This window comes from Lissotriton helveticus, chromosome 9 (assembly GCF_964261635.1).
Source record: "Lissotriton helveticus chromosome 9, aLisHel1.1, whole genome shotgun sequence".
Taxonomy (NCBI): domain Eukaryota; kingdom Metazoa; phylum Chordata; class Amphibia; order Caudata; family Salamandridae; genus Lissotriton; species Lissotriton helveticus.
Window position 1 is genome coordinate 375821057 of NC_136070.1, and position 20806 is coordinate 375841862.

Genomic DNA, 20806 nt, shown 5'->3' on the forward strand with positions numbered 1-20806 from the left:
TCTTATGCCTTTATAAGGATATGATTTGTTATAACCACATAAGGGCAAAAAATCGGGAATATTTAATTAGGGTCCTAGATAAGTTTTCAACAAAAGGTCTGCTCTCACTATGTGGTGATCAGCAATTTTACTGTAAATAAACTACAAATGCAAATTCGAATCCTCACCGCTGCCAACAATGTTAGAATTGGGGGTCTCTGGTTGGCACAGGTATACACTTGTGACAAACAGGGACCCTCTCCTCTAATCAGGGTGCGAATTATCCCCTCAGAATAACCCCTGCTCACCCTTTAGGTTGCGTGGCGCGAGCAGTCCAGGCTAAACTCAGGAGAGATAAGTTAGTTGAGCATTTGTAACCTTCCACAGTAAAACACACTGATTCCCCCCAGAAATGGACACCAGGCTGTATTTCTATAAACAAGACGTACTTTATGTAAAATATATATATGTATGCAGGCAAATTAGTACAAGACCTTCTATAACGTTTCTTAGCTTGGGCCACAAGATATCAAATAATGGCAAGTGTTCTTTTTGGTTGCAAGTTGCTTCTTAGTAATCCTTGTTACTTGTAAACGGTAATTTTCAGTTCCAGGTACAGTTCTAAGCTATTGGGGCCAAGGTCATGAGGGCGGGAGGCTTTCGTGCGCTTCTGGGCGCATCGTGCGGCCTCCTGAACGGGCCTTGCCGATCCTCACCCTTTAGGCGGTGTGCCGCGAACAGTACGTCGCTTTCCGCTACTGGGTACGCCTCGTACCGCTCTAGTGCGACTCGCACTGAGAAGTGAACAGGAGCTGTGGAAGTCCGGGCACGCGCCTCACCCTGTCAGCGCCCAAGCGGACATGCAGGAGCGTACTCGGCGAACAGGTAGGGAACGTACCGATGCAGGTCTCAGCGTATGAGACCCCGGGGAAAACAGAACGTTGCGGGCCCCGAGCCCGGTGCGGACAATAGCTGGAGCGTACCTTTGAAACGAGGAACAAAGATTCAGTCGTCCCTCGATGCAGAGGGACGGATCAGGCTCATGGGGAGCTTCGTAGCGCAGACGTACCTTGGGGTCTGGAGAGTAGCAGGATTCAGAAGGCGCGGCACGGGGGCCTCCAGCACGGTCCGTACTGGGGGCGGATTCCTTCGTTGTGCGGCGCGGCCTCTCCACAGGTCAGAGGGCTCAGCGGGGCGGCCGGGTGCGTTCGCAGCGCACGGGCGGCCGCCCAAGCTTTCGAAGTGCGCTCAGGAGACCAGGATTCCGGCGGGAGGGGGGAAGACAGGCACTCCAGTAACGAGCAGGGGCAGAGGAGCAGGCGGCCTGACCCGAGGGTAGAGCGAGGTTCTCAACGGGTAAAAGGGCGGGCCGCTCCCGAGTGCCACAACTCTAGGAGGGGGCGAGGGAGGCGCAGTCTTACCTCCGGCGGGAGGAAACACACGGCTCAGTTGCAGACGAGCCAAGGCATAGAGAACCCCCTAGTCAGGGGGTTCAGTTCAGGGGGCAAGCTCAATCAAGCCCTTGGAGAAAGTTTCAAGCACAATTCAGCAAAGTCCTTCTCTGTTCTTTTCCTCTCCTTCCTCAGCAAGGCAAACTGCAGGCCAGTCCTTCCAGCTTCATCTTAGTCCTTCTATTTGGGCAGAGGTTCGTTGTGGGAAACAGAATCTGATTTCTTGGGAGCAGGGCTCCTATACTTATACTCAGTTTCTTTTGTTCTTTCAGGCCAGGGGGGTCTTTGCATAGCCCACTTCAGTTTTGAAGCACTCTTTTGTGCTGTTCCTGGCTTTTCCTTTCAGTGTGAGGGGCAGGGACATCAGACGCTCCACAGGAGGTGGAGGCGGCATTGTGGGGACAAGGGCAGCCAGGAGTACTTTGTTGACAGGCTTCCCTCTTCCTGGGCCAGGTGTCGGGCTGAGTCATCAGTCGCTCCCCAGGAGGTGGAGCCAGCATTGTGGTGGAAGAGCGCACCCACCTAGGTGTAATCCTCGCATTCACCACCTGTCATCCCCCAGCCCTGTCACTCACACAACCCAGACAGCAGGTACACATCCTAGCAGAGGCGGGCTGAAATGGTTAGGCATGCAAATGCTAACTTTCTAAAAGTAGCATTTGCAAACACAGGATATTAAAATAAACTTTACTAAAAGAAGTATTTTATTATTCTGAGTTCAGGCATACTAATCTTGACCCTCTACCATGTTCCCTGAGCCTGCTGGGATTAACGGGTGTAATAATTCCAGAAGCCCATCTTGACCTATGAGAACAGGTAGCCTTACAATAGTGAAAAACGAAATTGGCTGTGATTCACTATTAGGACATGCCACACACATCAGGGCATGTCCTACCTTATGCTTACAATGCACCCTGCCCTTGGGCCTACCATAGGGGTGACTAATATGAAGTACAGGGAAGGTTTAGAGGCTGGCAAGTGTGTGCACTTGCCCAGCCAGTATGTCAGTACCAAATTGCATGCAGGTTCTGCAGTGGCAGACCTTAGACATAGTTTACAAGGCTGCTTCTGTGGGTGGCGCAACCAGCCCTGCAGGCCCACTAGCAGTAGTGGCATTTACAAGCCCTGGCACTCCTGGTGCACTTTACTGGGGACTGACAGTAAATCCACAATCAATTACAGGTACACTTTACATTGGGAGCACTTGCACTACAGCACGGATTGGCCGTGGCGCAGTGCCCTGAGCAGCGAACACCATCAAAACATCTGAGGCACATCAGCAAAAAGTGGAAGGGAGACTCACGCCAAGGTGCCAGGTCTAACAGACATAATAATAGGTTGTTGTATACATCACATGCTGCTGATAATTGGATTAAAAAAATATATGTGGGTTAGATTGTGTGAGAGGTCCGCTATATTGGAGCCTTATGCGCTCTTATTCCTCATGTCACTGTGACCAGTCAGGAAGTTTATTCAAAACAGGGGGTAGTTTAACGCGCACAGCAAAACAAGATGTAAACAATAACAAAATGTGTGGCGTCCTTCAGAAGTGTCACTCGCTGATCAAGGAGTATTGAATAACTGAGAAAAAATGGAAGCGTCACCCAACTTGGGAGGGCGTCCTTCTGAGCACAGCAATGACCCACCACAGCACAGGTGTGGGATCTAGATGATTGTTATTATTATGTCACAAAGTTAGCAATTGTGTCCAACAGCTCAATTTATTTCCAGTTCGATATTAAACTTTTCATATCGATCCAATGTATTTCCAGACGTCGGGGAAGAGTGTTTCTAAATTCGTGTGACGGTGCGTCTTGGCAAAGTTTTCATTTGGAAATATATTGGGTGACGCTTCCATTTTTTCTCAGGTAGTTTGCCATGATGATCAAGATCATAAACCTAATGAGATTGTGAAGGCATTGTGTCCTCAGAGTACAGAACATTTACAAAAAGTAGGATAGCTTGGTTAGCAGAAGCTAAAGGTGAAATGCATTGTCTGAGAGTGCCACTGCATACAATCTCTAAAATTCAGTACATTTGTGCAGGAATTTCTGGCTAAAAAGTCACAGATACACAGAGTAGACAAAAGGCTACGCACTTGTGGGGGTCTAAGCTGAGGACAGAAACACATAAGTGTTGCACAGTGCGCTGACGCGATCTGTGCCATGCCAATAAACCGGAGTACATCTCTATAGACACTGGTCCTGGGCATGTTTTATATCTGAGAAAATATTACTAAATGTAAGGTTTAACTACCGTTTTCATTCTGCATACCATACCCATAATATGCAAATCAAGAGAGAAGAGTCCACACAACTACCATGTACTCATTGTGTAGGCCATTTCTTTCTCATAAGAGACAACCTTGATCTACAAGCCTACATGAGCAAGCGCCAAACACATTTTGATACAACCCTAAGGAAATCATCCTAAACACAAATGATCTGAATTCTCAGACAACGTCCCAAAAGAAGGGGTGGAAATGGTGATGAAAAATATATTTCAGGACTACTTCTATCAGAAGAGAATTCTACAATATGGGTGGACCAGTGTCTTTGTTTTCTAGTTAAGTATATTTCCATTTAACAAAGATAAATTAGCAACTTCGGAGGAAGAAGGGACAAAGATGATTTGATAGCCTTATGCACCTGTCAGATTGAGCACTGTGATAGCAAACTAAACCTTGTGTAAGATGTATAAAACATTCTTCAGAATGTAATCCCTCCCCCGAAGGTACTGAGTGGGTAATATAGATATTTTTTAAGAACTCAAGAGGGGGCTAGCAGCCGAGCGACATAGCCGCTGCTTAAAGGAGCTCCGGACCACACAGACGTCTCAGAAAATCTGCATAATTATCCTCCTTCTGCTGTCAGTGTGAGGTGACATCAGTGTCGGAGAGTCCCGGGTACCCAATAAACGGCCCGCAATGGAAAACTAATACCCGTAGCTGCAATGGCATCGCGTGAAGTGATTGCGGCCTACGCGCTGGGATAAAAGCCAGGACCTTGAGTATGTCACGAATCAGAGGTCCGAGCGTGTGTATCCCGTGGCCCCCACCACTGTTACAGCGACACACAACATCACCTTCAGCTCCCGGAGACTAGTGGGCTAGACCGAGGCGCTTGCCTGATGCTGCAGACTGTCTTCCCCAGCGAGCGGTCTGGCCCGTTTCTCCACACACGCCTGAGATGGCACGGCATGGAGGCGCCGCTCTGCAAGTGAGCACAAGTGAATGAAACCGATTTAGACAAACGGCCTGCTTGAGATGCATAGACCCAAGTAGTGTAGCAGAGGGGGGGTCCCCAACCCCCCACCCCCATTCGGGGACTGAGGATTCAATAAGCACTGCACCAATCGCAGCGCGCGGCCTTCCCGGCAGTGCTGTGGCACTACTATTCATTGAGATTTTGGAGCAATAAACAGCAGCCTTATACCAAGCAGACTGCCACATAGTTGTGGGGTAGTAACGAAAACACAGTGCGTACTACTGGCAACCCGTGTTGGGACGTATCGAGTTGGAACTCAGACGTCCCATATACCATAGGCTGCAGAGAGAGGCTTTCACCACGACGACACTGGCCTCGTAACTACAGAGCAATACTAGGGAGCCTGGATAGATTGCTCCAGTGGCCCTCAACTGGCGGTATGGGCAAGGCGGTGTCTGTCCCCACCCGGAGGTAGGAAACCCGAAAGCCTGCGGGTGACGGTTGGTTACCCAGGCAGGCAGCGGCGAGTACTGCCACCCACGTGGTTGCCCATAGCGGAACAGAAAATAGACGTACAAAGATGGGCGGCCGCGGACAACGAGCTACTCAACAGAACAAGTTAGACAAGTATGCCTACACTAGAACCCAGCAGGAAACAACGGACCACTCGACCGCAAAAACATCAGACACGGCTCCGGGGATAGGGTGGAGGTCACCTTACAGGACATACTAGCCACCCTGAATAAAGTACATACAGCTCTAGACTCCCGAATCGGCACAATATCTGTTGAACTCTCCCTGCTCTGAGCTGACTTTAAAAACATGAGCGCACTGGTCACGGATGTAGAAGCCACCACCGGGACCCTGCACAACGAGACCAAGGAACTCCAATGTCAAGTGCGCCAGCTGGATGCTGACAGTAAAGTAATGGCAGCTAAATTGGACGATTATGAAGGCCGATCCCTGCGTAACAACGTTAGATAATTGGGGTCCCAGAGGGGGCAGGGAAACCAGCAATTGAATTCTTTGTAGAAGATCTTATCAAGCAACATCTACAACCTAGAGGCTTATCACACTACTTCTCGGTGGAGAGAGCACACCGCTTTCCGGGTCGTAGGCCCAGGCAAGGCGCTTCGCTTAGGCCGATCCTTGCCCAATCTTTAATTTCCGAGATTGTGACCTTATTCTACAAACAGCGAGAGTGGCTCCACCTCTGCGTTTTGAGAACAGTACAATTACTTTCTTTCCTGACTATACAGCAGCAGTGACAAAACAACGGTGTAGCTTCTTTGACATCGAAAAAGAATGGCAAAATAGAGAACTCAAATACTCCATGCTATTCCTGGCGAGATTACGAGTTGAGGCGGAGGGGAAGACATGGTTCTTCGCCACACCGGAGGAGGTCCAGGAGTGGCTTGAAGGATGGTGTAAAGTTGAAAACCCGGGGAAGAAGAATGATAAATTGCACCAACTCCCGACAGAAAGGACACAACCCGAGACAGAAGATGCAGCAGCGGAGCAGGCGACATCCCAGGAAAGACGCTAAAAGGATTATGATCCCTTCACGAGCTCTGAACCAGAACGATGGGCTCCTCTAATTAATAAACTGAGATGCCTACACACTCAGCAGATCACCTTACTGACTGTAGGTTCTCCTTTTGTTTTGGGACTGCCCCTAAACACTGGTGAGATAACTCAGATTAACAAATAATACCGAAGTACACTTACTTATCTATGCAAACCTACTGATTTTCACTGTCATATACCACCGTTGCAGAGATGGTCTGGGGGGGATCTGAAGGAGAGACTTCCCCCTACGAAGGTAATGTGAAATGGGACATAAGCACTCTGCATTGTTGGGAAGGCGGGTAGTTTTCAGTCCGTCGTGCAGGGAGTGGGGAGGAACAGGTTAGAGGGTAAGTTAAGTTTACTTTCAACTGTTTATCATTGCTTAATTTGTTTCCATCGCGACTTGCAATTGTCTATGGTACATTTTTCCTGGTTTCCTCGATTGTAACATCGCACAGGCTTGGCACAACTGACACTAACTTCTACACCCACTATCCCTGATATTTCAATGACACACCACACACATACGCCGTCACTGGGGCTTATCTCCTGGAATGTCAATGCCTTGAGAGACAAACTGAAGAGTGGGCTGGTGTTGCAATATCTCAAACGGAAAGCACCAGTAGTAGTAATGCTGCAAGAAACTCACCTTGTGGGGTCGACATGTAAGGCCCTCGACTGATGGGGTTTTAAATTAGTGGTACACTCTGAATTCACATTGGATTTGCTTGGGGTGGGAATTCTGATTAAAAAAACCATTTCCTCTGATAGTCCGATGCACCTTCACGGACGATCAGGGCCGATTTGCGGCGCTGTCTTGCCAATGGGAAAGACGCTCACTAAACCTAGTCACCGTCTATATCCCCCTGAACTTCACTTGCCGCCTTCCCAGCTCTTGGTAAATTTCTACTTCCACTGCCAGAAAGAGAACTGATCATAGGTCGCGACTTTAACGCAACTCCAGATGATGCTGTAGACCGAACACCCCCTAGACTGCAACCCTGCACACGCTCCAGCTTTGCAGATTTCTTAGACACATTTGGCTTGATAGACTGTTTAAGTTTTAAATTTCCACAAACGTGTCAATTTTCCTACCACTCAGGGGCTCATAACAGTCTCTCTCAGATAGATTATATATGCACATCCACAGATAGTGTGGGCAGGTTCAGGGAAATATTGCATTTACCCAGAGGCATCTCTGACCACACCCTGGTTTCGGCTGAGTATGCCTTACAGATCCAGACACAAGGTCGCATGTACCCAATATATCTGGGTTATCTGCATAATTCCAAGATCCGGAAGGGTTTGATCACTATTACAACCCACTATTTAGCAGAAAACGAATCATCGGTATCCTCCCCATTGATCCTTTGGGAAGCATACAAACCGGTCCTACAGGAACGAACCATATCCCTGATCTTGGGTCACAAAAAAGAACAGAGTCACGTAGTAGAGACCCTGGAACAGGAAGTGAACAAATTAGCGACACTACATGCACAAGACCCATCAGACGCCAGCACACATTATCAGCGTACAAAACAGCACGAATAAAAAGAATCATTATGGGCGGACGCCAGAACCAGACTTGCAGCAATTCGACACAGGATCTATGAATCCGGGTACAAGGCAGGCAAGCTTCTAGCCTGGCTAGACAAGCATGCATGAGCGGACAGATGGGTGACAGAGCTCCAATTGGAGGACGGTAACACAACGTCAGACCTACAAGAGATAGTGACACATTAGCGACGCACATTGAGCACGTTTACACTCCCACGACAACGATTGAATTGCCAGAGGCGACAGCATTCCTTAGAGATATACAATTAACAACACTTGCAAAGGAAGAGACCCACTTACTGGAAGCTGACTTGACAACGGACGAATTAACGATTGCCATAAATAAGATGCAGTCGGGAAAGGCTCTAGCTTCCAATGGTATAGCAATAGAACTCTACAGCGAACAGCTTATAAACTGAACCCCCCCCCTAAACTATTAAAGATGTATGACGCTAGTCTGGAACAGTGAGAACTCCCCAAAGATCAACGTATAGCCACCATAATAGCCATCCATAAACCGGGTAAACACCCTCAGAGAGCGCCTCCTATCGACCCACCTCTTTGATCAATGCAGAAGCCACGATACTGGCCAAAGCGTTGGCTCTCAGACTGTCCCCCGGCCACCGTTTCTAACTAGTACACCCGGATCAATTGGGATTTATGCCAGGAAGATGTACAGCCCTGAACCTTAGACGTTTAAATAGCGTCCGAAGTCATAAAGACACCATACAAGAAGAGGCTGCTATAATATCCCTCAACGCAAGGATGGCCTTTGACTCTGTCGAATGGCCGTTCCTCTTTGCAGTTCTTAAACATTTCTGGTTCGGGCCAAAATTCTGCTCATGGGTTCGATTACTGTACACTAACCCTCTTGCACATGTTGTGGCTAACGGACATATCTCACTTGAGTTCTCCCTGGAACGCGACATGGCTGCCCTCTGTTCCCACTCCTTTTCGCCTTAGTGCTAGAGCCACTAGCAGCCTGGATACGAAAAGACCCAATTATCCATGGACTCCGGTGGGCGGAGGGTTGGGAAGACCGCATATCCCTCTATTTGGACGACATTTTAGTATACAGAGCACCCCCAAAACGCTCCCTCCATAGACTCCTCAACATATGCGACGTATATGGGACAGTTTCAGGATACACCATCGACTGGGGAAAATCAGTACTGTATATTCTTCATGCCCCCACTCCAGCTTTCCGGAAGGTCTGCACAGTAAAAATAGTCACAGACAGTTTAAAATATTTGGGGATTCTTGTCACATCCGAACCAGGCGAGAAACCTCCAGGAACCGCTGCAGAGACTGCGACGAGATGCCAAACATTGGAAATCACTGCCACTCACCCTACTGGGTAGAGTGATGCTTTTTAAAATGATGGCACTCCCTAGATTTCTTTATGCCCTCACTAACACTCCCTTCTGTGTTCTCAAGTCCTATTATAAAGCAATAGATTTGGAGGTTAACAATCTCCTATGGGATGGAAAACCCGCTAGAATCGCAGCGGCAAAACTGGTCAGGAGCTGATATGAAGGCGGTATGGCTCTCCCGAATGTCCAAACATACTACTGGGCTGTTCAGTTAGCAGTGATTAACCAATGGGTCCACGTGCCCCAAAACGACCCCGCGTACTGACTGGATAGACACGCCCTGGGACTGGGAGGAATCAACCGGATACTCTACAATAAAAAGCAAAAATCTGGCCTACCGGGACCAACAGCACATACTGTCCATGTATGGTACACGGTAACACACCACTTGGGTTGGACAGACATACTAATGGTAGCCAAGACCAATTGAACATTTTCTTCACTTGGCTCAATGAGCAATCCCAGCACGTCAAATTCACAATCTCATCAGATAGCAACTCTATCGACTTTTTGGATGTCACAATATACCATGAATCTGGAAGACTCTGCACCAAATTGTTTCGCAAACAAGCTGAGAGGAACTCCCTATTGGCTTACACGAGCCATCATCCACGTGCCCTTAGGGATAACCTGCCCTTCGGGCAATTCCTCAGGATACGCCGCAACTGCTCCACCAAGGATGACTATTTCTCTGAGTCTCAGGATCTATCCAACCGTTTACTAAGCCGTGGCTATCCTAGACGTTTGATTAAAAAGGCCCGCAAACGTGCTTGGTTCTACCCCCGAGAGGAACTACTTGTGCCCAAAAACAGAACGGAACAGCAGGAAAACCGCATTGTCTGTGTCACGACGTTCAGCACCAAGAGCAACAGCATCAAAAAAATTATCAACAAACACTGGCATTTGGTTTCCGATGACATTAAACAACCCCTTACTCCACTTCATGCATTCAAGAAAGCCAAATGCATCAGGGATCATGTCGTAAATTCATTCCTATCCCCTGAAAGTCAGCCCACGATCAACACTCTGTGGAACTTACCACCTGTAATAGGTCACTCTAAATGTGGCCACTGCAAGGCCTGTGATTTGACGATACAGACCAAAGACTTCACTTATCTTCATCTAACTGTGAAATTGAAATGCTTCAGTAATTGCAACTCTAGCAACGTCATTTATGCCATTCTATGTCCATGCCAGAAGATCTACATTGGGCAGACCCAACAGAAAATCAAGGCACGCATACTGCAACACATGAGCCGCATTCGTTGTGAGGTCGAAGGGGCACCACTTGCGGAACATTTCAAATTGAGCAACCACCCACCAGAAAGCCTACGATGGTTGGTTATTGAAAAAGTTACACTGGGACCACGTGGAGGCAACATTTCTGACATTCTCAACATACGAGAAATAAAGTGGATGTACTTTTTCAATTCCATTGAAACTGGCCTTAATGAATCCGATAGTTCATTCTCCCAATTGGCCACATTACCCTAATTAATCTGATTCCCTCTTACAAGCTATCTGTTTTGCTCTACCTTTCACGTTGGGTCCACGCTTTAGCCATTTTATTGACATATATTGCTGATCATACGCATCATCTGTTCACGTATATACAGAGCCTTTACCCTCATGTCTGAGAGGTACGCTCCGTCAACTACAGTAATTGTCATAAGGTTACTCCACACTAGACGGTGATGATATTTACGTGCTGCCCTCCTCTTATAGCGTCCAATGTTGAGCTTTCATTTATATGTGTCTATGTATACTCTGCAATTTATTAATTACAATTGGTCTTCTTCATCTCATTTTGTATTCCATTACAATGTTGACCATTCGATGAACATCTGCCTTTTTGGCGCTGCGCTCCCCTGTGTCACCACGAACGTGCCTGACTAGTTAGTCTTTTTACTAGCTCTACTCTCCCCAGCTGCCACCACATGACCTGTTTCCATGACTCCCATATCTAACCAGGAAACGCGGCCTTCGCACCGCATCTCGCTCACGGAGCCACAGAGAGCAATTTACCGAGTAAGTCACTTTTCACTGAGAGCCCGCTCCCGCTCCCCTCAGATACCAGTATGATTTATCATCCTTCCTTTTTACATCCCACAGACTCATCTCGCATACAAATCAGTCTGAAATCGCCGACTTTGGACATTACCGATCACTGATAAATTCAGTTGCCGCCCAAATCGGTAAGCTGCCCGGTTTAATTTACGTATGGGACGATTTCGCCAAGCGGCCTCGCTGCTCCTCCCTGATAGCCGCTACCGGCCCTATTTAATATAATATATTTTTTACATCCCACAGACCCATCCCGTAGAGCATTAAGCCTGCAATTGACGATTGTACATTTCCGTTCATTGACAACTTTTGTACCGCCGCTAACTGGTAAGCTGCCCGGTCTTTCCACCTTTAATGTAATTATTCACCAGTTGGCTGTATTTGCAAAGTGGCTATATTGGCTCTCCCAAACAGCCGATGTCGGACCTTAGTTAATTTATGATTACCACATTGCTCGCTCTTTTCCAGATGCGGTATTTATGTACTTGTTTTTAACTCATTTGATCCGCCGCCTGTGAGCCAAGCAACACGCTGACTTGTGGTAAGCGTCTCCCAGATGGCTGAGTTTAGCCATCAGCTATTCTCTTCTGTTTAATATATAGACCATGTTTTCAAGTTATACCAACCCGGCAGCTCCAACACGCGTGGCATCTACAGTAGGCCACTTTAATGCGCATTGCCCCTTGCCGCATTCCCTGAGGCTGATTCCAAACGTTAGTGATTTACGCCGACCGTCGGCCATACATACATGTCCTTATGACATGTCTGATTGTCTCAAACCAACTCCTTTGCATTCAATCCTGTGGTATCGCTGTCTGCTAATGCCTTTGTAGCGGCGCACATTGTTTTCCGTTTCATAATTATTAAGTCCGTTTAACTGCATGGGTACATACATACATGTCCTTATGACATATAAACCAATGGTCTCATTTAGGGTGCCACTGTCTGTAAATGCTTTTGTAGCGGCTCGCACTGTTCCCCATCTCCAGGCCCATTTATGCATCCGGTTTAACTGCATGTGTAATCATTACTTCTCAACCAATGACATAACTCGGTCATTTTTTGTCTCGACCCAAGCATAATTTTGTCTCTACCTATGTGTAAATTCAGAGGTTGATTACCACCCTCTAATCTGGAATTATTGTACCCCCATTAGGTCCTTTGCCCCCACCCCCCTGGTCCTGATGAAGACCCCACAGCAAGGTTAAAACGATCCTGCAACCTCAAGAGGGTCGAAACGTCGACTATTTGTTTTTATTGTGGCAACTACACACCAATATTGTATATATGCTGTACCTGGTGTAGTATGCCTGTGTTTGAACAAGTTATTATGTGATATACAAGTTGTTGCCACCGCATTGGTGTCACGTATATATGCTTAAACAACTGATTTTACTGTCACGTAATCCCTTCACTTCACGTTATCCTCACTATCACGTTCCTTCTCCCACCTTGGGGCACTGTATGACGTTAATACAGTTTATTGCATTCTACTATTTGTATATGATACTCTATCCCACTGTGAATTAAACCGTGCGGATCTGAAAACATTTGTCTTTTGAGTAATTGTGTTTCAATTGTTTAATTAGTTCCCTTGACACACTGGGACCCCTTCCTTCTAGCAGACATACTAACACAGCACACCCCACTATGGGACACAGACAGACTGGGCCCACTAGGCAAAAGTAAGGGGTTTTTAAAATGGGATGTATGAGGGAAATGTCGGCTGGGCGACCTCTGGAAAGGGGGGGGAAGTAGTCACCTTCATCCACTTACAAGCACAATTCGAAATGGCGCCCACTGAGCGGTTTCGCTACATAGAAATTAAACATGCACTGGAGGCCGCCATCCCACCAGACACGATTCTTCCAGAGGCCTCCCCGCTAGAAGATAGACTCCTGACAGACCAGATGGCTAAAAGGGCGATCTCCCTCACATACCGAAAGATCATTAATAATCAGCTGGACCCTATGAAACGGCTGCGGGTAAAATGGCAGACTAAGGTGGGCGAACTAGACGACACTGATTGGCAAGAAGCAATAGAATTCCCTATGTTAGTAATGGTCTCCTCTAAGTTATGACTTATCCAACTCCAGGTACTTCACTAGAGTGACGTTCTGCAAGATAGGTAAAATCACTGATTAGTCCTGCCTGCGCCAATGCGGTGGCGTGGGCACCTTCTATCACACACTCTGGGAATGCCCTGTAATCGGATGGTACTGGACGGCAGTAATGAACACCATCACACAGGTTAGTGCCAGTCCTGTTCCGCCTGAGTCTAAACGATGTCTGCTGAATGTATGGGAACCAACAAACATGAATATCACAGCCCAAGCCTGGGCAACTCTTGGTATGATAATAGCAAAGCGAAATGTGACCAGACATTGGGGAGCGGCTGATGCTCCAATCATTGCAGACTGGTGGAAAGATATGGATATACCAAATATCAACAAGAAAGATAGGGAATCTAAGGAGCACTCTTGTTTCCCCAATTCATATAGTCAAAACAACAAAAGAGTGTGCCTTCTCGGGAAAAGAGCCAAGCATGGGGAATCAAACTTGATTCTTTAAAAAGCCCTCACTCACCAACCTAGTTGGTGACATGCTTCATCATCGGCCCCGCCAGGAAGGCTGAGTGCCTCCCCGGTGTGCCTTAACTCCAGAATTACTGCAGAGCAGGTTAGTGTTGTAAGTGACAAGTGAAAGTGATTGTGTGGGGGTTTAAAAATGTCTAGATTGTGTCCAAAAATAATTTTATTTGTTGGCCAACCAGACACAAATAAAAACAAAGTGAAGGGTGTATGAGCTGGATAGATTGATCAGCTATGTTTCACTGTGCGTGGTCAACATGTTTCTGCCTATATGATGCTAAAGGCCAGGTGCGCTAAGGCCCACCCTAACCATGAGGTCCAAAGTGTGAAAAAATGTGAATTTATAGTAACCTGCTGTTACTGAGGAATCCTTCCTATTTGGAGGAACCAAAATATATATGCGGTGTCTGGTTAGTAAGGGTTGCAGCAGGTACTGAGCGGGTGCTTGGCTTTGACGGCGGTGTGCCTACTAGCCACCACCCCTCTTCCGAGACCCATGGTGTCATTAATTATTACACCGCATATATATTTTGGTCCTGAAGAATGCCTGGCCATTAGCATGATATAGACAGAAACATGTTGACCACGCACAGTGAGACATAGCTGATCAATCTATCCAGCTCATACATCCCTCACTTTGTTTTTATTCGTGTCTGGTTGGCCAACAAATTATTTTTGGACACAATCTAGACATTTTTAAACCACCACACAATCACTTTCACTTGTCACTTACAACACTAACCTGCTCCGCAGTAATTCTGGTGTTGAAGCACAAGTTTGATTCTCCATGCTTGGCTCTTCTCCTGAGAAGGCACACTCTTTCGTTGTTTTGACTTTTTGAAGATATGGATATAGCCATGGAGGCTAAAAAAGCCATATATATCCACAAAGGATGCCCTAAAAAATGGGAGAGAATGTGGGGTAGATGGAATAACTTTAGAGGATGTATTTGTGCCCCTCCGGCAGGGGTTTCAGTTTCAGAAGTTGACAATAAAGGAATTGTTAATTCACTGTATTTTAAACTGTAACCCAGATGTGGGATGTACTTACGTTATCGATGACATATGACGGAAACCACTCTTATATGAAAATGCTATGCTGTAAATATATCTATTGCAAGTCTCTTCTTTAATAAAATGTAAAAAAAAAAACTGCAAGAAAAAAAGTTCCATTGGGTTCAAGCTTAAAGGCCAATTTGCTGGACAGAAAGCAGAAGAAAAGGTTGGTTGTCAACACAGCCGAAGAAAAGGAAAGCAGGAGGAAGACACTCCCAACAATTTAAGAAGAAGCGCCAATGATAAAACAAGCATTGGCATAGCCAATAGGTCTCACTTTTGGGACCTTATAAGTATTTTGTTATGCAGCACAATATCCTAGGTGCAACAAGATTAACTGTTGCATGGTTAAACACTTATAAGGTCCCAAAGGCGAGAACTAATGGCTATGCCAATGCTTGTTTAGGACTTGTGCCCTGTGGGTAGCTCTTCCAGTTTGTCATTTTAGTTGCATTTTCTATGGCTGTTAGCTTTGTTTATCCCATCATAAACTTGGGACCAGGAGTCCCTGAAAGCAAAGGAAAAATCTGGAAACTTGAGATCTCTGCTTAAAGTCTCTCCTAGGAAAGCACCCAGGCGAGGTGGTCATCAAAATAGTTTCAAACCATACTAAAATATTCCATTTGCAACTTGTCCCAAACAGATGCAGAAGCAACACTTTCTGGGTCAAAGATTCATACGAGGTGGCGCCCATCACATGCACATAATTTGAACTGAGTGTCAAGTTCCTGAAATGGAAATAACCATTGGGTCCTTACTGAAGTTCAGTTCTAAGTTTGCGTTATGACTTTGTTCTTATTGTCTTACTCATTTACTATTCTTAATAAAAAATAAAAAATATGATTTCCTCACATGACAGTAGAGCAAGCCCCATGTTAAGCCCTGTGTGAGTCATGATGTAGTCTTGTATTTTTTTAAATAACATTTTGTATTAAAAAAAAAAGTCTCTCCTAGGAAGGGGCACGCGTGTAATAGCATTTACATAGCGCTTACTACCCCTGACGAGGCGTTGAAGCGCTTTTCGGGAACATGCTGGCTATTATTTAAAACTGCCTTTATTCAGTGTATTTTAAATGAAGCGTTTCCTCATGTACACGTGATATTAAGAATTCTCTCTGAAGCCGGCTGTAGATTTTACTTTTGGGGTCCCTGGACTGCAGTGAACAATTTCTTTCTTTCTTTCTTTCTTTATTTGATATAAAAGGTTTTATATAGCGCTGGCGACCCGGAGGTATCGGAGAGCTTTACACGAGTATCAGACCATAGTTGCAGGTTACATCGTTATAAAGGTTACACAGTTGTTAGAGCATGGCAACATAGTTACATGTAAGGTTGAGATAGATAATAAGGACATATACGTAAGGGAAGAAGCAGGCAAGGGGAGAGATTCAGGGGAGCGAGGTAGGAGCAGGGGAAGTAGACAGAGAGTGAAGTAGGGAAAGAGGAGGGGAGGGTGAGAGACACAGCATGGAAAGAGGCGGAGGGTGACGGGGACACAAACCGGTAGACGAGTCAAAGCTGCGTCCAAAGTCCAGTAAGTTATGATCCCAGGGGAAGTGGTATCATTTCCCCATCTCTGTTGCGAGAGGTTCCCTTCACGCAGTGGACTCTCTCAAAGGGGTCTCTGAGACTCCAAGGCCTACATATTGGATCCTTCCCCAAAAAGGGAAGGGAGTGCTTTGGCAAGGGGCGCCATACAGAGATCAAGGGAACTATCCCAGACCTCCGCTAAGTGAAGATCCCTTAACACTGTGGACTCTCTCAGAGGGGTATCATTCCAGGACAAGAATGCTAGGATCAACCAGGGGAGAGCGAGTGCTTTGGCAAGGGGCCCATTCAAGGAGGCCAATTAAGGCCTATTTCCGTTGTGTGTGAGATCCCTAATACAGTGGACTCTCTCAGAGGGAACTCGGAGACTCCGAAGGCAATAATGCTGGAACAAGGGGAGAGGGAATGCTTTGGCAAGGGGCACAATCATGGAGGCCGATTAGGGACAGTTGGGAGGTGGGGGGGGGGGGCCTGTACAGCGGACTGTGGGTGGGGGGAGAGTGCTATACATAAGGTTCAACATAAATAACAAAATTACACCAGTTACACGATTACATCAAATACTAGGAGAACATTTCAAGAGAATTGAAGATGAATCAAAAGGATCTAAGAAGGGTAAGAGGGTATAGATAAATATATGCGACACATTGAAGAACGAGAAGGGGAGGGAAATAGAGCGGATAGGGGCAAAGGGGGATTGAGAAGGGAGAGGAAGAGGGGGTAGACGGTATGAAGAGACGAAGGGAACATCTGATCAATGGTCGACTGGGTAGGTGGCGGTCGCGGAGGAAATCACAGCCAGTCTCCCCTTTAGCTCACAGGGTAGCTCCATCAGGCATCAGTCAGATGGCTAGGTCTCTAGGTTAAATCAGGTACGGGTTACATTGGTTGTTCAACACATTTAACTAGCATATAAGACAAGATTAATGGCGCGAGGGAGGGTAAGGAGAGTAAGGGTAAAAGGGGAACGAGGAGTGAGATACAGCGGAAGGCCGAAGGAAATTGACTGTCCAATGTCCAGGGGGGTAGGTGACGGTTGAGTGGGAGGTCCATAGCCCATCTCCTCTGAATCAATTGAGGTAGCTCCATCCGCCAAAGTGCTTGGTCTCTACTATCAGTGGCAAGTTCACAGATTAAATGGAGGGCCGAGCACAGCCTTGGTGTCAGTGATTTTGATGAACAGCGCACGGTAGGGGCGGGCGCAGCGCCTAGAGGATTCGGGTCAATGGGTCTGAATGCAGGATTATCGTCTCGGCGGTAGAGGCTTGATTGCCAAGTGTTCCAGAGTGGTTTCCCGGGGGCCCGTTCTAGAGCTCGCCTGCTCAGTCACCAAGCGCCATCTTGAGGCGCGATCACCTGGGGATAAAAAAGCCGATAACACGGCAATGCAGCAGCCGGGTGCGACGGCGGCCACAGCGGCTGACGCTCACAATCATCCGATGTTGGGAATTGGCCCTTGCAGTTGCTTTTGTGGGGAATGAAGCACCACGCTAGGTTGTTGAGCGCGAGGCCTACAGGCAGCATAAGCTCCAAGCAGCCATGATGGAGCTGGCTCCTCCCCTCCATCTGTCCGAGGGTTGGACGTTGTGTTTCGGGACCTTTATCGCTCCATGGCTGCAACGGGAGCGTCAGGATGAGCGAAAGGGTGAACAAGAGCCTTTCTTCAGAGCCGGTTGCTTAAAAAGAGACCCTCCCAGCAGACTTTGATTGGCCCAGAGCTGGTGACATCAAATGTTTTGGAAGTGGAAAGTCATCTGTTTGCAGAAGCTCTTTGTTTTCTGTTCAGATGGGAACAGAGCAAAAAACAAGAGAGGCACATGACAAAAGAGAAATGAAGGTGAGATAAAATGGGGGTAGACTGAAAGGAAAGAGGGAGGGAGAGAAAGTCGCAAAAAGACTGACAGTGAAACAGGCGGAGGAAACTGAGGAGGCATTGTGGGAACACAGAGTTAAAAAACTGATGGAAATAGGCAAACTGCGATAGGAGGGAAGGGTAATTGAAAGCTTGACATCAAATGGTTAGCGAGAGACTGCGGAATGCAGGCAGGACGTGAGCCCGCGAGTGGTGGGCGTGCGCGCGCTTAGGAGAGTAATCTGCTCATTTTCACGCACTGTACTTGTGGTGTGCCCCTGCTCGCTCCAGCAAGGTGGATGTTGCCACAAGCACAAGTGTGGTCCTCCTATGCAGTGCATGCGCGGTGCGTAGGCGAGATCTAAAAATTATTTATTTAACATACTCCTACCCAAAGGCGTCTTGGTGCTAAAAAAGAAGCTGTTAGGAAGCTACAAAAAGAATAAAAGAAGCTAAAACGGCAATTCTATCAACAAAAAAAAGTAAGTATTTTAGGCATTTCTGAAAAGAATATGACTCTGAGTAGATTAAATATGGAGAAGAACAATCCAAGCTCTGTTTGTTATCCACGATAGATATCTTCCACCCTAAGATAAACGGGCCACTTTGTGTACTACCAAATTCTTAGAAGAAGTGGACCGGAGAATTCTTTGTGGAACACAGCAGAGAAATTTGAATCTAATACCTTTTGGTCCTGCATTATATAAGGCTTTATGTGCTAAGCATAAAGATTTCAACATAACATGCTTCCTCGCTGGGAGCCAATGCAATTTGAACTGTTCTTTAGAAACCGATTTAAAATTAGATATGTCTCCAATATAAGTCTTCCTGAGCTGTTTTGCAAAACTTGAAGCTTATTGGGAGCAGTTGCTGCATGGACAAGTAGAAGTCATTGCAGTAGTCCATGCAAGATAAATTAAAGGCTACCACCACTGACTTTAACAGATCAGGGGAATAAAAGGGAAAATCTTTTTTAAAAAGTAATGATGTAAAAGCAAGAGAAAGTAACCTGATTAATCTGGGCAGAAAATAAGCTCATCAAAAATCACTCCCAGATTCCTCACTGTTATGGTGGAATGGGAGAAGAGCGCAGTTCACAGGGCCACCATAAAGCAGACCAGACAGTTGCATTTTGTTTTCAAAGATTAAAACCTAGTTTTTCCCAGCATCAAGTTGTAAGCAGTTAGGTTTCAGCCAACGTCCAATTGCCTGCATACAATTGCGAAACGTAGGGACTCTATCTTGTTCATTATAAGAGATTGATACAATAATCTGGGTGCTATCTGTGTATGACTAGCAATGCATAAAAACACCACTCTGCCCAAAGTTAATTTGATCTGGTGCCGGTAAGTCACCGGTAAGAAAAACTAAGTCCTACAAACCAATATATCCTCCCAAAAGGAATACATACAGGTAAATAGAAAAAAAATATATATTCCTATTTATATTATTTAGTTAATACAATACAAAAGACATGAAAACCAATGTCACGAAAATCAATATGCATCATGAGTCCCACACACTATTCTGTCAAACAAACCAGACAACCACATACTCACGCATACTCAGACATCCCATCAGATAACAATTCGTCAGATCACAAACACGGAGTTTAGGTGATAATAACAGTCTTCCCCAAACGTCTTGATAAATATGCAATATCAGTGTAACATGAATGGTTTAAGCAAGAGGGATGCTCAGTCCTCAACTTGTCATGCAGTTCAAAATTGCAATTTCTTTTCCAAGAGGGAAATAGATGCAGGGAAGACACGGGCTCCAGCGCCGACGCGTGTTTCAGTTTCTAACCCGGATCTGGTGTGAATTTCTGCTCCGAGTGAATTGGTACCGGTTGTGAATGACGGGACCGCATTGCTACAGGTATTGAATGCTTGTACCTCCGCAAATTTGGATCGCTGACTTGATTGTACAGGTTACTAGTGAAATACAGCGTGGCAAGGGCCCACTGGCCTTTGTTGGCCAGACGGCAGTGGGATAGGTGCCTGCTAGCCGTGTGCGTTATTCTCAAGAGAGCCCATACTTCGCTCAGAAACATTGATATCCCCTGTCCTGAGGAAGCCTAAAGGAATCTCTGGCTGAAAGGCGACCGCGCCAGCGTCGACATTTACAAAGGAGTCCCATCATTTAGAGTTACGAGAAAGAAATAAAGCGCTACTTTAGTAATTTGTGAGTTGCCATCCCTCAAGCGCTATAGGGGCTACCTTAAAGTGTATTATTCTGAATTAAGAGTGTACACGCTGTTAGTTTTGTTCACAGTAGGGGAACTAATTGCTGATCCTTTATTTCTTGATATTTGTATATGTTTTATGTTGTATATGGTGTATATAGTGTAGATATGTTATGTATCATATATATGAGTGTGATTTCAATGTTTGTATAAAGACGTGTACTTTGTATATATTTGATAACTTTATATGTTGTAGTTGTTGTGACTTTATTGGTTTTTTCCCGTCACTTGAAACGTGCACAAGATCAAAATAGTAAAAGAATATGTTATGAATAAGAATTGGGAGAAGCAGGGTAACTAATTGTACTCTGGCTGA

At 46.1% G+C, this 20806-nt stretch overlaps 1 protein-coding gene across 4 annotated transcripts in view; it reads left to right on the top strand.

Annotated features, from left to right (window-relative positions):
- GSKIP (GSK3B interacting protein) overlaps nt 1-20806 on the top strand; it is a 299217-nt gene that overhangs the window by 222352 nt on the left and 56059 nt on the right. The gene's annotated exons all lie outside the window — the stretch shown is intronic.